Here is a 12809-nt window from a genome sequence, read left to right on the forward strand (position 1 = left end):
ACTCCAGCGTTTTTTCTTTAGCGGTGCAATAGAGTGATGCTTTAATCCCTTAACGACCTTGGGATTTTCGTTTTTTGCTCCCCTTGTTCCCAGAGCCATAGCGGTTTTATTTTTTGGTCAATATGGCCGTGTGAGGGCTTATTTTTTGCGGGACGAGTTGTACTTTTAAACGCCATTACTAGTTTTACCATATCATATACTGGAAAATGGGAAGAAAATTCCAAGTGTTGCGAAATTGCAAAAAAAATGCAATTCCACAGTTTTTTTTTTTTTTTTTTCTTTCCTCGTTCACTGGATGCTAAAACTGACCTGCCATTATTATTCTCCAGGTCATTATGAGTTAGCAGACACCAAACATGTACAGGTTCTTCTTTATTTAAGTGGCGAAAAAAAAATCCAAAGTTTGCTAAAAAAAAAAATAATAATAATAAAAAAAAAAAATGGCGCTATTTCCCGAGACTCGTAGCGTCTCCATTTTTCGGGATCTGGGGCCGAGTGAGGGCTTATTTTTTGCTCACTGGGCTGACGTTTTTATTGATACCATTTTGGGGCAGATCCGATGTTTTGATCGCCCATTATTGCATTTTATTGCAATGTTGCGGCGACCAAAAAAAACGTAATTCTGCCGTTTAGAACTTTTTTCTTGTTACGCAGTTTACGGATCGGATTAATTCTTTTTTTATATTGATAGAACGGGCGATTCTAAATGCGGTGATACCAAATATGTGTATGTGGGATTTATTTTTTATTTTATTTTGAGTGGGGCAAAAGGGGGGTGATTTAAATTTTTATATTTTTTTTAATATTTTTAAAAACTTTTTTTTCACTTTTTGCTAGCTTCTATAGTCTCCATAGGAGACTAGAAGCAGCACTTGTCTGATCGCCTCTGCTACATAGAGCTGATCAGCAGATCACCTCTATGTAGCAGAAATGCTCCTGTACTATGAGCGCCTACCACTAGGTGGCGCTCATTGCAATCTTTACATGACAACCACTGGGGTCTGCTGCAGAGCCCGGGTTGCCATGCCCACCAATCAGTGACCCGCGATCACGTGACGGGGTCACCGATGGGCGGGGTAAGTGACGCGCTTCCGGCGCGGCTCTGTTAAATGCTGCTGTCAGAGATTGACAGCGGAATTTAACTGGTCAACAGCCGCTGGTGGATCGCGATTCCACTTGCGGCTGTTGCGGGCACATGTCAGCTGTAAGAATCAGCTGACATGTGCCCGGTTCAGTGCGGGCTCAGTGCCGAAGCCTGTGCTGAACCGGGGTTGATGGCCTGGGGCGTACTAATACACCCCAGGCCAGTAAGGGGTTAAACTTAATTCCTCTGCCCCCTGTCTCATATTCACCTGCCGCGGCCTTTATACGTTTCCAGCGTCGCTCCGGTTGGTCGCACCTGCCCGTAGCTCTAGTGTTTCATGGAGCGCGCCGCAGGTCATTTTTCAATACAAGTCTTTAAGAGCCACGTTCTGACTCGCATAGACTTGCATTGAGAGCTTGTGACGGATCTCCTGACTTTCGGTCAGTCAGAAGCTGCGCTTACAAGATGGTGTCGCGGGACCGGAGCGGCACCGAAAAACGGTGAGGGCTTACATTTTAAAGCACCACTCCAGCACTGTAAAAAAACAAAACGATGGAGTGGTGCTTTAAATCTATTAAACAGTGAATAAAAAGCTAGTATTTTTTTAAACAAAAACACTGACAAAATACTCCCTCTAGCATCTTTTTAGCCTCTCCATTGACTTGAATTGTAAAGTAGTGAGCGTCTTCCAAGCAGAAAGCCAGAAGAATGAACACGTCGCTTCTTTTAAAAGCTTGGCGCCTTTGAGAGCTTTAAGCATTTAAAAGACATTCAAAAGCCTGAACATTTGAACAGCCAGTAATTTTCAAATACAAATTAATAGGACCATTCTTTTTAAATTAATATAATCGTTTTTAAAAAAGTCATTAAATTCTCAAAAAAACTGCAGAAAAAAACCCTTAGGCCGGATTCACACGTCCAGATATTTTCGGTACAGGAAAAACCCGTACCGGAGATATCCTTGTCCGTGTGCACCTGTGTGGCACACAAGTGACGCCCGTGTGCCGCATCAGGAGCACACGTACCAGCATTTGGGAATCAGCGGTACAGTTAGTGCTGTTCCCAAGCGCCAGGTGTTGAACGCTGCCCTCATCATTGCAGCGCCTGCAGTAGACAATCAGCACTAGCAGGGGATAATGATGAGAGTAGTATTCTGCTCCCGCAGTGTCCATGTGTAAAAATGAGAATAAAATAATAAAATCCTTATACTCGCCGGTTCTCCGGCAGATGCTGGAAGCCGCGGGACCGGAGCGGACGCCTCTCCCATCCATCGGATAGGTGAGTATCCATAGTTTCTCCTGCGCCTCCATAAAAAAGCGCTGGAATTACGCAGTGTGTGAACACCGCTGCATAATTCCATCGCTTATAATGGGCACAATAGGAGAAAGCACAGGACGCAGCTGCGTAAAGAATTGACATTTCGCGCTGCATAAAATCACACAGTGTCTGAACGGCAAAGTGAATTTCCCATTCACTTTGCTCACAGACACAAGGCACATTGCGCATTTTGAAAAAGCGCGTGCAAAAAAGCACGCGAAAATACGCAATGTGTGAACGCAGCCTAAAGGGTGTTTTTAGCCTTGCTTAACCTAATAAATAAATAAACTATGTGGGGTCCCCCTATTTTTGATAACCTGCCAAGGTAAAGCAGAGAGCTGCGGGCTGATATTATCAGGTTGGGAAGGTTCATGGTTATTGGTCCCCTCTCAGCCTAAAAATACCAGCCCGAAGCCCACACAGAATTGGCGCATCCATTAAATGTGTCAATTCTGGCACTTTGCCTGGCTCTTCCCAATTACCAGTTATCAATCGGGGTAATGGTAGTTGGGGTTGACAAATCACAGCTGATATCAAGCCCTGGTGTTAGTAATGTTGAGGTGTCTATTAGACACCCCAAATACTAACCTATTAAGCCAAAAAAATACATACAAAAAAAACTTTATTTGAATAAAGACTCCCCCACACTATCCCTGGTTCACCAATTTATTTAAAAAAAAAAAAAAAAGTCCCATGCAGGTCTGCCATAATCCACCGAATTCGATGAAGTCCAGAAATGGATACCTGAAAAACATGAAACGAGAGAAAAAAAAAAACACAGTAGACTGTCCCTCGTTCACCAATTTATTAGCAGACATGTTCCCACGAAGCTCCGATGTACAGTCATGGCCAAAAGTTTTGAGAATGACACCAAAATTATATTTTCACATGATCTGCTGGCCTCTGGTTTTTATTAGTGTTTGTCTGATGTTTATATCACATACAGAAATATAATTGCAATCATATTATGAGTACCAATAGGTTATATTGACAGTTAGAATGAGTTAATGCAGCAAGTCAATATTTGCAGTGTTGCCCCTTCTTCTTCAAGACCTCTGTAATTCTCCCTGGCATGCTCTCAATCAACTTTTGGACCAAATCCTGACTGATAGCAGTCCAATCTGTTGCTTTTTGTTTGTCCACCCGTCTCTTGATGATTGAGCACAAGTTCTCAATGGGATTAAGATCTGGGGAGTTTCCAGGCCATGGACCCAAAATCTCTGTTTTGTTCCATGAGCCATTTAGTTATCACCTTTGCTTTATGGCAAGGTGCTCCATCATGCTGGAAAAGGCATTGTTGGGCGCCAAACTGCTCTTGGACGGTTGGGAGAAGTTGCTCTTGGAGGACATTCTGGTACCATTCTTTATTCATGGCTGTGTTTTTAGGCAAGACTGTGAGTGAGCCGATTCCCTTGGCTGAGAAGCAACCCCACACATGAATGGTTTCAGGATGCTTTACAGTTGGCATGAGACAAGATTGGTGGTAGCGCTCACCTCTTCTTCTCCGAATAAGCTGTTTTCCAGATGTCCCAAACAATCGAAAAGGGGATTCATCAGAGAAAATGACTTTGCCCCAGTCCTCAGCAGTCCACTCCCTGTACCTTTTGCAGAATATCAGTCGGTCCCTGATGTTTTTTCTGGAGAGAAGTGGCTTCTTTGCTGCCCTCCTTGAAACCAGCCCTTGCTCAAAGAGTCTCCGCCTCACAGTGCGTGCAGAAGCACTCACACCAGCCTGCTGCCATTCCTGAACAAGCTTGGCACTGCTGGTAGTCCGATCCTGCAGCTGAAACAGTTTTAAGATACAGTCCTGGCGCTTGCTGGTCTTTCTTGGGCGCCCTGGAGCGTTTTTGACAACAATGGAAGCTCTCTCCTTGAAGTTCTTGATGATGCGATAGATTGTTGACTGAGGAGCAATCTTTGTAGCTGCGATACTCTTCCCTGTTAGGCCATTTTTGTGCAGTGCAATGATGGCTGCACGTGTTTCTTTAGAGATAACCATGGTTAACTGAAGAGAAACAATGATACCAAGAACCAGCCTCCTTTTAAAGTGTCCAGTGATGTCATTCTTATTTAATCATGACTGATCGCCAGGCCTGTCCTCATCAACACCCACACCTGTGTTAATGGATAAATCACTAAAACGATGTTAGCTGCTCCTTTTAAGGCAGGACTGCAATGATGTTGAAATGTGTTTTGGGGGTTAAAGTTCATTTTCTGGGCAGATATTGACTTTGCAAGTACAGTAATTGCTGTTAAGCTGATCACTCTTTGACATTCAGGAGTATATGCAAATTGCCATTACAAAAAATGAAGCAATAAACTTTGGAAAAATTACTATTTGTCTCATTCTCAATACTTTTGGCCATGACTGTAGTCCCGGTTCCCCGAATCCAGCTCTGGTGTTTGTAAATAGCAGCAAAGCTCCTGCTTTTCACAGGTGTCGGGTACTGACGCTCATCAGTGTTGGGACCTCAAGTTTTTGATTAAAATTGCATCTAGATAATAATGAATGGATATGTACTATCTGTAAATGACTGTATGGGATGGTATTAGTGAGGGATAGGTACATCCAAAATAAGATACTGGTAGTGGATTTAATAATTGAGATGTGGTATATCCTTCATTGTAATAAATTAATGTGAACTGTGGTTGATAATTGGGATACTCTAATCTATCTATATAATTGTCTTATCCCGTCTGTCTGTCTGTCCAGGAAATCCCGCGTCGCTGATTGGTCCGGCCGCGGCCAATCAGCGACGCGGCATTTCACAAAAAGATGGCGGCCGTTAGCGGCTGATCTGCCGCACGGAGGTGAGCGGCGATGCAGCCGGGAGATGAAGTCGGCTGCTCGCAGCATACGTCCCCCGACCGGAGGCGCCGCTGACCCCCATGCGGCTACTGTTGGGAGATCAGCGGCTACGGACGCTTATCTCCGGACGGTAAAAGTGACGCCCCTCCCCTCTCCACCCCTCCTCTACTCTCTCCTCCCCTCCTCTCCTCCCCTCTCCTCCTGTCCCTCCCCCCGATCGCTCAGGACCCCGGCACCCGGCGCCATACTTACCCCTCCCCTCTCCTCCTCCTCTCCCCTCTCCTCCTCTCCCCTCTCCTCTCCTCCTCTCCCCTCTCCTCCTCTCCTCCTCTCCCCTCTCCTCCTCTCCCCTCTCCTCCTCTCCCCTCTCCTCCTCTCCTCCTCTCCCCTCTCCCCTCTCCTCCTCTCCCCTCTCCTCCTCTCCCCTCTCCTCCTCTCCCCTCTCCTCCTCTCCCCTCTCCTCCTCTCCCCTCTCCTCCTCTCCCCTCTCCCCCCCCCCCCCCCGCTCGCTCAGGACCCCAGCACCCGGCGCCATACTTACCCCTCCCCGTGCCTGCGCAGCAGCTCCTGTGTCTTCCGCTGCTGCTGTGTGACGTGTCAGGTCAGAGAGCGCGGTGACGTCTTTACACCGCGCTCTCTCCTGACCAGTCACAGCGCACCGCGGGAACATGCGGGCTACGCTGGAGTCCAGAGCAGCAGCTGACAAGTGAGGTGAGTATTGGATTTTTTTTTTTTTTTTTTTTTTTTTTATTGTATGGGGCCATAGGGCATTAAATGGTGGGGTGGGGAAGTGTGACATCGTGGAGGGGCCATTATAAGGGAAGGGGGATGGGGGGGGATGTGACATCCTGCATGGGGTATTATATAGGGGGGATGTGACATCCTGCATGGGGCATTATAAGGGAGGGAGGGATGTCACATCCTGCATGGGGCACTATGGGGGGGGGTGACATCCTGCATGGGGTATTATAAGGGAGGGGGGATGTCACATCCAGCATGGGGCATTATATGGGGGGGGGGTCACATCCTGCATGGGGCATATTCTAGAATACCTGATACGTTAGAATCGGGCAACCATCTAGTATAATTATAATGTCCATAAAGACAATATAAAAGGATTACTTAGCCCAGTATGATAGAATATGATAAAATCAATGGTGGCAAATACGTGAACTGATAGGTAAAGTGTTTTCTCAATTCACTAAGAGAAGATACTGGCAGTTGAACGGTTAACTTCCTCCTGCCTTTCTTCTGTAGCGTCTCATATCCTGGATACCTCAGAACTCAGCTGACGCAATGGCACACGCTGCTGACGTGGCCACTTACGATTGGTTTGGTGACAGATGATCAGCGATTGACTGGAGGGTGTGCTTGCGGTCCGTGCCGCCAATCGCGGCTCACATTGTGGCCGGGAGGAATAGCTCCTGTGCTTTGGAAGATTAGGAATCAGCACAGTTGTTAGCGTAGTAAATAAAATACTATAAAACCTCCTGATGTACCCATGAAAGATGGGTGAAACTCGTCATGGTAGATAAGGAGTATGTAGGTGTAGGGAGTCCAAATGAAATAAAGTGAACCCTATACTAGTCAGCTGATATGTGATTAGAGTGTGGGAAGCTTAGGGTACTGGGATAACTGGCTAAATTACATGATTGTCATATAATATTGGACCAGTATTCCAAGCGTAAAGAGATCAGTGTTGCATGATTAAAGGGACCATATTATCAGCTAGTTATATATGGAGTAATAAAGGTTCTCTATGAAAAGAGCTATGGTGCACATTAACCATGTGCTTAAACAAGATACACTGTCTAAAAAGTACCTGAGTAAATAAAAATCAATCATCTGGGGGACAAAAAAGCAAAGTAGTCCTCCTGCTGAAAAGGGATTAGTAATATTTTATTAGTGAGATATTATCAGAATACACTTATAAAAGATGATATCAGCAGCCTTAAGGGTCATCTATACTTTATTAGGGTAAGGGCAAAGTGCAATAATAATGGTTGAAGTGCCCATCAACCTGAAGGCAAAGTATAATAACAAGTGCCTGCATGAAGTATAGTTGAACTAAATTTATAGTGTCTTCTATCGGTATATTAAGGTAGAATATGGAGTATAGTGCTGCTACTTACTGAATAAATGAATCTTCACGAGTGAAATATTGCACATGGTGTTTTCACATATTTAGTTTATTGTTCGTATCTGCCTCTGACCCTATAAAGATCAGAGAGGATACACTGCACAATAGAGTATGGTGGATAAACAAATGTAATAATTTTTTAATATTCTAATAAAAGTTAAATTTTAATATAGACAATCCACCACAGTCGGTAACTTATTTATTTAGTGGACTCTAGCATCTTGGAGTAAGAGGTCCTCTTTCAGTGATTTGCTCTCCAAATTACACAACTGCGGATGGTACACTGACGTCCTCAGACAGACGGCCTGGTGGAGAGGTTCAACAAGACCCTAAAATCCATGCTGAAGAAGGTCGTGGAGAAGGATGGCCGAGACTGGGATTGTGTTAGAACCCTCCTGTTAGTTTTTGCTATCTTGTGTTTTTTGGTCACGTGACCAGCTGCCTATATATTCCAGCTCCGCCCTTCTGGCTTTGCTGGACTTTAGTGTTTTTTGCCTGTCTCTCTAGCCAGGTGCTTCGGTGCCTATCTCTGTCTAGTTTGCTTGGTCCTCTGGGACCTCTAGTACTTTTTGTCAGTTTGTCTTTTTGCTCTGCAACAACTTCTGTTAGGAGGTGTCCCATTTTTGTCCCAGTCCTTAGTTCTTTTAGGGACCCCTCCCTTTATTCTATAGGTCTCCGTTCAGACTAGCCGAGGACGAAGGCGGGTCTGTTCACAAGGAACAGGCTGCCCGCTACATCGTAGGGATTCAGCTTAGTCTTACTGTAGGGACAGCTTTTCCCATTCTTTCCTTAGTTTATGTTGCAGATCATAACAGATTGCTTACTCCCTTACCTGCTATTCTCGGTTAGGGAAGTACCCAAGGCCTGTATGGGATCCTCCCCATTCGAGCTGCTATACAGACAGCAACCTTGCGGACTTCTGGACATTGTAAAGGAGACCTGGGAAGCCGAGGTAACACCCCACCGGAGCGTCAAACATGTGGCCCTGATGCAGGACAGGATCGATGCCGATTTGTGAGGGAGAGCCTCCTTCAATCCCAAGAGGCCTAAGCAAGGGTCTACAACCAGTCGGCGAGACTGACACAGTTTAGCCCTGGATACCGGGTGTTGGTGTTGACCCCCACGGTGGAGAGTAAGTTCCTGGCCAAGTGGCAAGGGCAATACGAGGTAGTCGAAAAGTTGAGTGATGTCAACTTCAAGGTCCACCAGTCAGGGAGAAGAAAGCCATACTAGGTATATCACATCCATCTGCTTAAACCGTGGTGAGACAGGGAATCGGTAGAAGCTCTGGGGGCCAATCCTGAAGGCAGGATCGAGGATGTCACAGTGGCCAAGACACTGTCACCAGTCCAGAAGCAACAGTGCTGAGAACTGCTTCAGTGGAACTGGGACCTGTTTTCAGAGTTGCCAGGATGTATGCAGGTTGTGGAGCATGAAATCCTGACGGTACTGCATGTACCGTCAGGGCGTGCGTTACCGGATTCGTGCGGTTCGGATTCCCGAAGCAAGCCGCAAGGTATTCTCAAATGAGATGAGGAGAATGTTGAGCCTGGGCATCATCGAGGAATCAAAGAGTGGCTGGTCCAGCCTCATTGTCCTAGTGTCGAAACCTGATGGAAACCTCATTTAGCTTCCCGTAATCATTGCAAAAGCGCCACTCTCCAAGTTTGACACGTATCCTATGCCCAGCGTAGATGAACTCACTGAGAGGCTTGGTCCAACCACATACATCACCACCCTGGACCTAAAGAAAGACTACTGGCAAATTCTCCTAACTCCAAGTGCCAAGGAGAAGACGGCCTTCTCTATACCTGACGGGTGCCTTCAATACACCAGGATGACATTTGGTCTGCAGGGAGCCATGTACCAGATCCTGGTCTCTCACAAAAAGTACGCCGCAGCTTATCTGGACCACATTGTGACGTTCAGCCCAGATTGGGGAAGTCACATTCAGGTTCAGGCGGTACTGGGTGTGGTGAGGAAATTAGGGTTTACTATAAACCCTAAGAAGTGCGCCCTAGGAAAAGAAGAGGCAAAATACTTGGGCTACATCATCGGAGGGGGCGAAATAAAGCCGCAAGTGAAAAAGGTGGAGGCAATCCAAAATTGGCTGCAACCGGTCTTGACAAAACAGGTTCGGGCGTTTCTGGGAATTGTGGGATACTATCGGCGATTTATCCCGAATTTTGCCATGATAGCCGCACCCCTAACTGACCTTCTTAAAGATGTCGATGGCCAAATGGTCTTCTGAAGCAGAGATGGCATTTCAAGAGTTGAAGCTTACTTTGTGTAAGCAGCCGGTCTTGGTCCCACCAGACTTCAGTAAGGAGTTTGTAGTCCAGACAGACGCTTCGGAGGTCGGGTTAGGAGCTGTGTTGTCCCAAGAAATAAAAGGAGAGGAGCATCCCATCCTGTACTTCAGCAGAAAACGCTCTGTGTGAGAAAAATTACGCTATCGTGGAAAAAGAGTGCTTGGCCATCAAGTGGGCAATAGAAACCCTGAGATACTACCTATTAGGCCGAAAGTTCAATCTAGTGTCAGATCATGTGCCCCTGAGATGGATGATGGAAAGAAAGGGGAAGAATGCCTGGGTGACTAGGTGTTTTCTAGCCCCCCAGGACTTTAGTTTTCATGTGGAGCAAAGGCCCGGGAAGCTACATGGTAGACAGATGCCCTGTCTAGACTTCCCTGTTTGATGACTGAAGGTGCCAAAACCCCCCAGCTTTGGGCAGAGGGGGGGGATATGTGACAGTCATTGGCAAACTACTGGAGGGGAGATATGTTTCACTGAGGCTATTTGCTTCAGTGATGTGAAACCTAGAAGTTTGCTCCAGCACATTGTGTCTAGGGGATAATTGACCATTTTTAATGGGCTAGGATTTTATGTGAACAGCAGTTGAGCAGGTAGAAGGCTGTTCACCATATCTCCACCCCAGAGTGTGGCTTCGGCTATAAATAGCCGGCCTTTTGAATCATTCAGTGATCTATAGGGCTGGAGAGAGGAACTCCATTGCTTTGTGTTCTGACAAGGAAAAGCTGAACCATTTGTTTGCTAAACTCTGAGCGGGTGGATCCCCGCTACCACAAGGACTGTGGTTTGTGCTACCACTTTGTTTTGTTTTCCTGTTTTTGCCCAAAGGCCTATGTTTATTTTTACTTCACCACAGGTTATGCTGCCTGTATAATACACCTGGGAAGAATTTAAAGAGACAGTCTTCCCGTGTCTACTTCCATGTGCTATCGAGTGAGCCGATCTACCACAACATACAGATGGAAAACCAGAGTGAGGCACATTCAAAATCTCGTGATTCTATTCTGACTTTGAACTTTTCTATTTTATGCTTTTATATATTTACTCATTTTTGACCGTGACTATGCCTAAAGTTTAACACCTTGAGGTTGATTGGATATATAGCGATTGTTTGGATATATAAAGATTTCAAAGTACACCATCCTTACCAGGTGTAAAAGATCTATTTAATGTAGACAGTTTTACTGTGAAATCTTATGACAATGCGGTCTACTGATGGGTGGCCCTGGTTTTCCATATAATAGGGTTCTATTATACAAAAAAATGGGACATTGACTTTACGTGACAGTAGTAGACAGACCTTGTTCTTCCTTCTGCATGAGAACAATTTTCTACCTTAATTATAGGATATATTATGAAGTTTTATATATTAAAATGTATTTAACTACTGTTTTATAAAATGAATTGTAACCTATGGATTAAGAGAAATGCACAAATCATTGCTGCCAATAATGCTGTAAACCAAAGTGATTAATTGTAAGCAGAACATTTCCTAGTATAACAACATTTCTGAAATTTGTATTCTAACTCACTGTAAAAACATTCTTCCCATGTAATGAGGCCATGCTGACAGTATCAGACGGCCCAGTTACAAACATACTAGGTAGCTTGTGCGTAAAACAATTTAGAGGCTAGCCAACATCTTTGGAACAGGAACATTAAATTCATGGGCAGCACTAGAAGAAGCTTGTGGTAATGGCAGAAGAAGGGTATAAGTTTATGTCAGGTCGGCCAGTCCAATTAAGATGATGAAGGTTTGTCTAAACAGTTTATAAAGTTTGACATATTTTTACAGATTGGAACAGAGAAGCCAAATACATGATGGTGCCGTTTTTAAACACATTTGTCATTGTCTTTATTGGTTTACTTTGCATAATGATAATAAAAAATAAAATGTACAAAACTCAAAAATAAAAATGTTCTCTGTTCCCAATCATATCTTGCTGAAATGTGTCCTCTTCCCAAATGTGCAAGCTTCATGTTGATAATTGAGTTTTGCTTACTTGCTCTTTAGATTTTGTCACTGAAAGTTAAACGTTAGTTAGCTTATAAATCTCCCTTTTGTATTGTGTGTGGAAATCTGGCAACTCTAAAAAGGAATTATAGGAGAGATGTCATGCCAAACAGCTCCCAAATACACCCTGCTCTTCACCATTTAACACCTTTGCAGGGATAAGGACTTACAGCAGGACCTTTGGATTGTGCCCATCTGACGAGTATACAAGGTTTAATAATAGAGGGATGGTTCAAGGATAAGGATCAAATCAGAAGGCACGGACATAGGTGGAATGCCTAAATCAGAGGCAAAATCATCTGACTACCAGAGGTTTAAGTCAGTCCAGGGTTAGCGCGCCAAGTAAAAAAAAGACCTATAATGCTATTGTGTTATACATTATCTTCTAAAAGACAACTCCACCCCATTGACTTTCACTAGTTAAGGGAATATAATAATTACTTGTGATGGGCGAGCACTAAAATGCTCAGGTGCTCGATGCTCGGGTCGAGCAAATTGGAATACTCGGGTGCTTGACCCGAGCAACGAGCCCAATGTGAGTCTATGGGAAACTCGAGCATTTTTCAGGCGGCTCCCCCTGGCGGTCTGCAGAGGGCTTAAAAATTGCCCAAATCGATGGAAACAGTGCTCAAATGACATAGGAACAGCATGGGGAAGACCCCTGGAAGCATTTCTGGCTCCCAGGTCACTGCTGTCAACAACGTTGTCAGAGGTATTAAGCCACTTTTACAGACTCACAATAAAACATACAAAAACGAAACCAAAATGGATTTTCCTGGGAAATATGCTAAGGAACATCCTTTCCAGGGTAATGACTTGTATATAAGGCAAAATAAATAACCAAAAACAAAAATACTCCTCCACACCTTGGGCTATGTTCACACGTAGCGATTTTGATGCGTTTTTGCACTTTTGCATTGCTTTCAACCAAGAAAAAGGCATTCACCAGGAAATGTCATTTTAACATTTTACAACCTTATCTGGCCATGTGGTGTGTGACACATCATCATACACATGCAAACAGTGCTGAAAAGACATGGGAACAGCCTGGGGAAGACCCCTGGAAACATGTGACTCCCAGGTCACAGCCTAAAAGTGTGCCCATCATAAGTGATCCTTGACGCATGTGAAGA

This window comes from Phyllobates terribilis, unplaced genomic scaffold (genome assembly GCF_046119375.1).
Source record: "Phyllobates terribilis strain yellow unplaced genomic scaffold, ASM4611937v1 Scaffold_1__5_contigs__length_1240528914, whole genome shotgun sequence".
NCBI classification, from domain to species: domain Eukaryota; kingdom Metazoa; phylum Chordata; class Amphibia; order Anura; family Dendrobatidae; genus Phyllobates; species Phyllobates terribilis.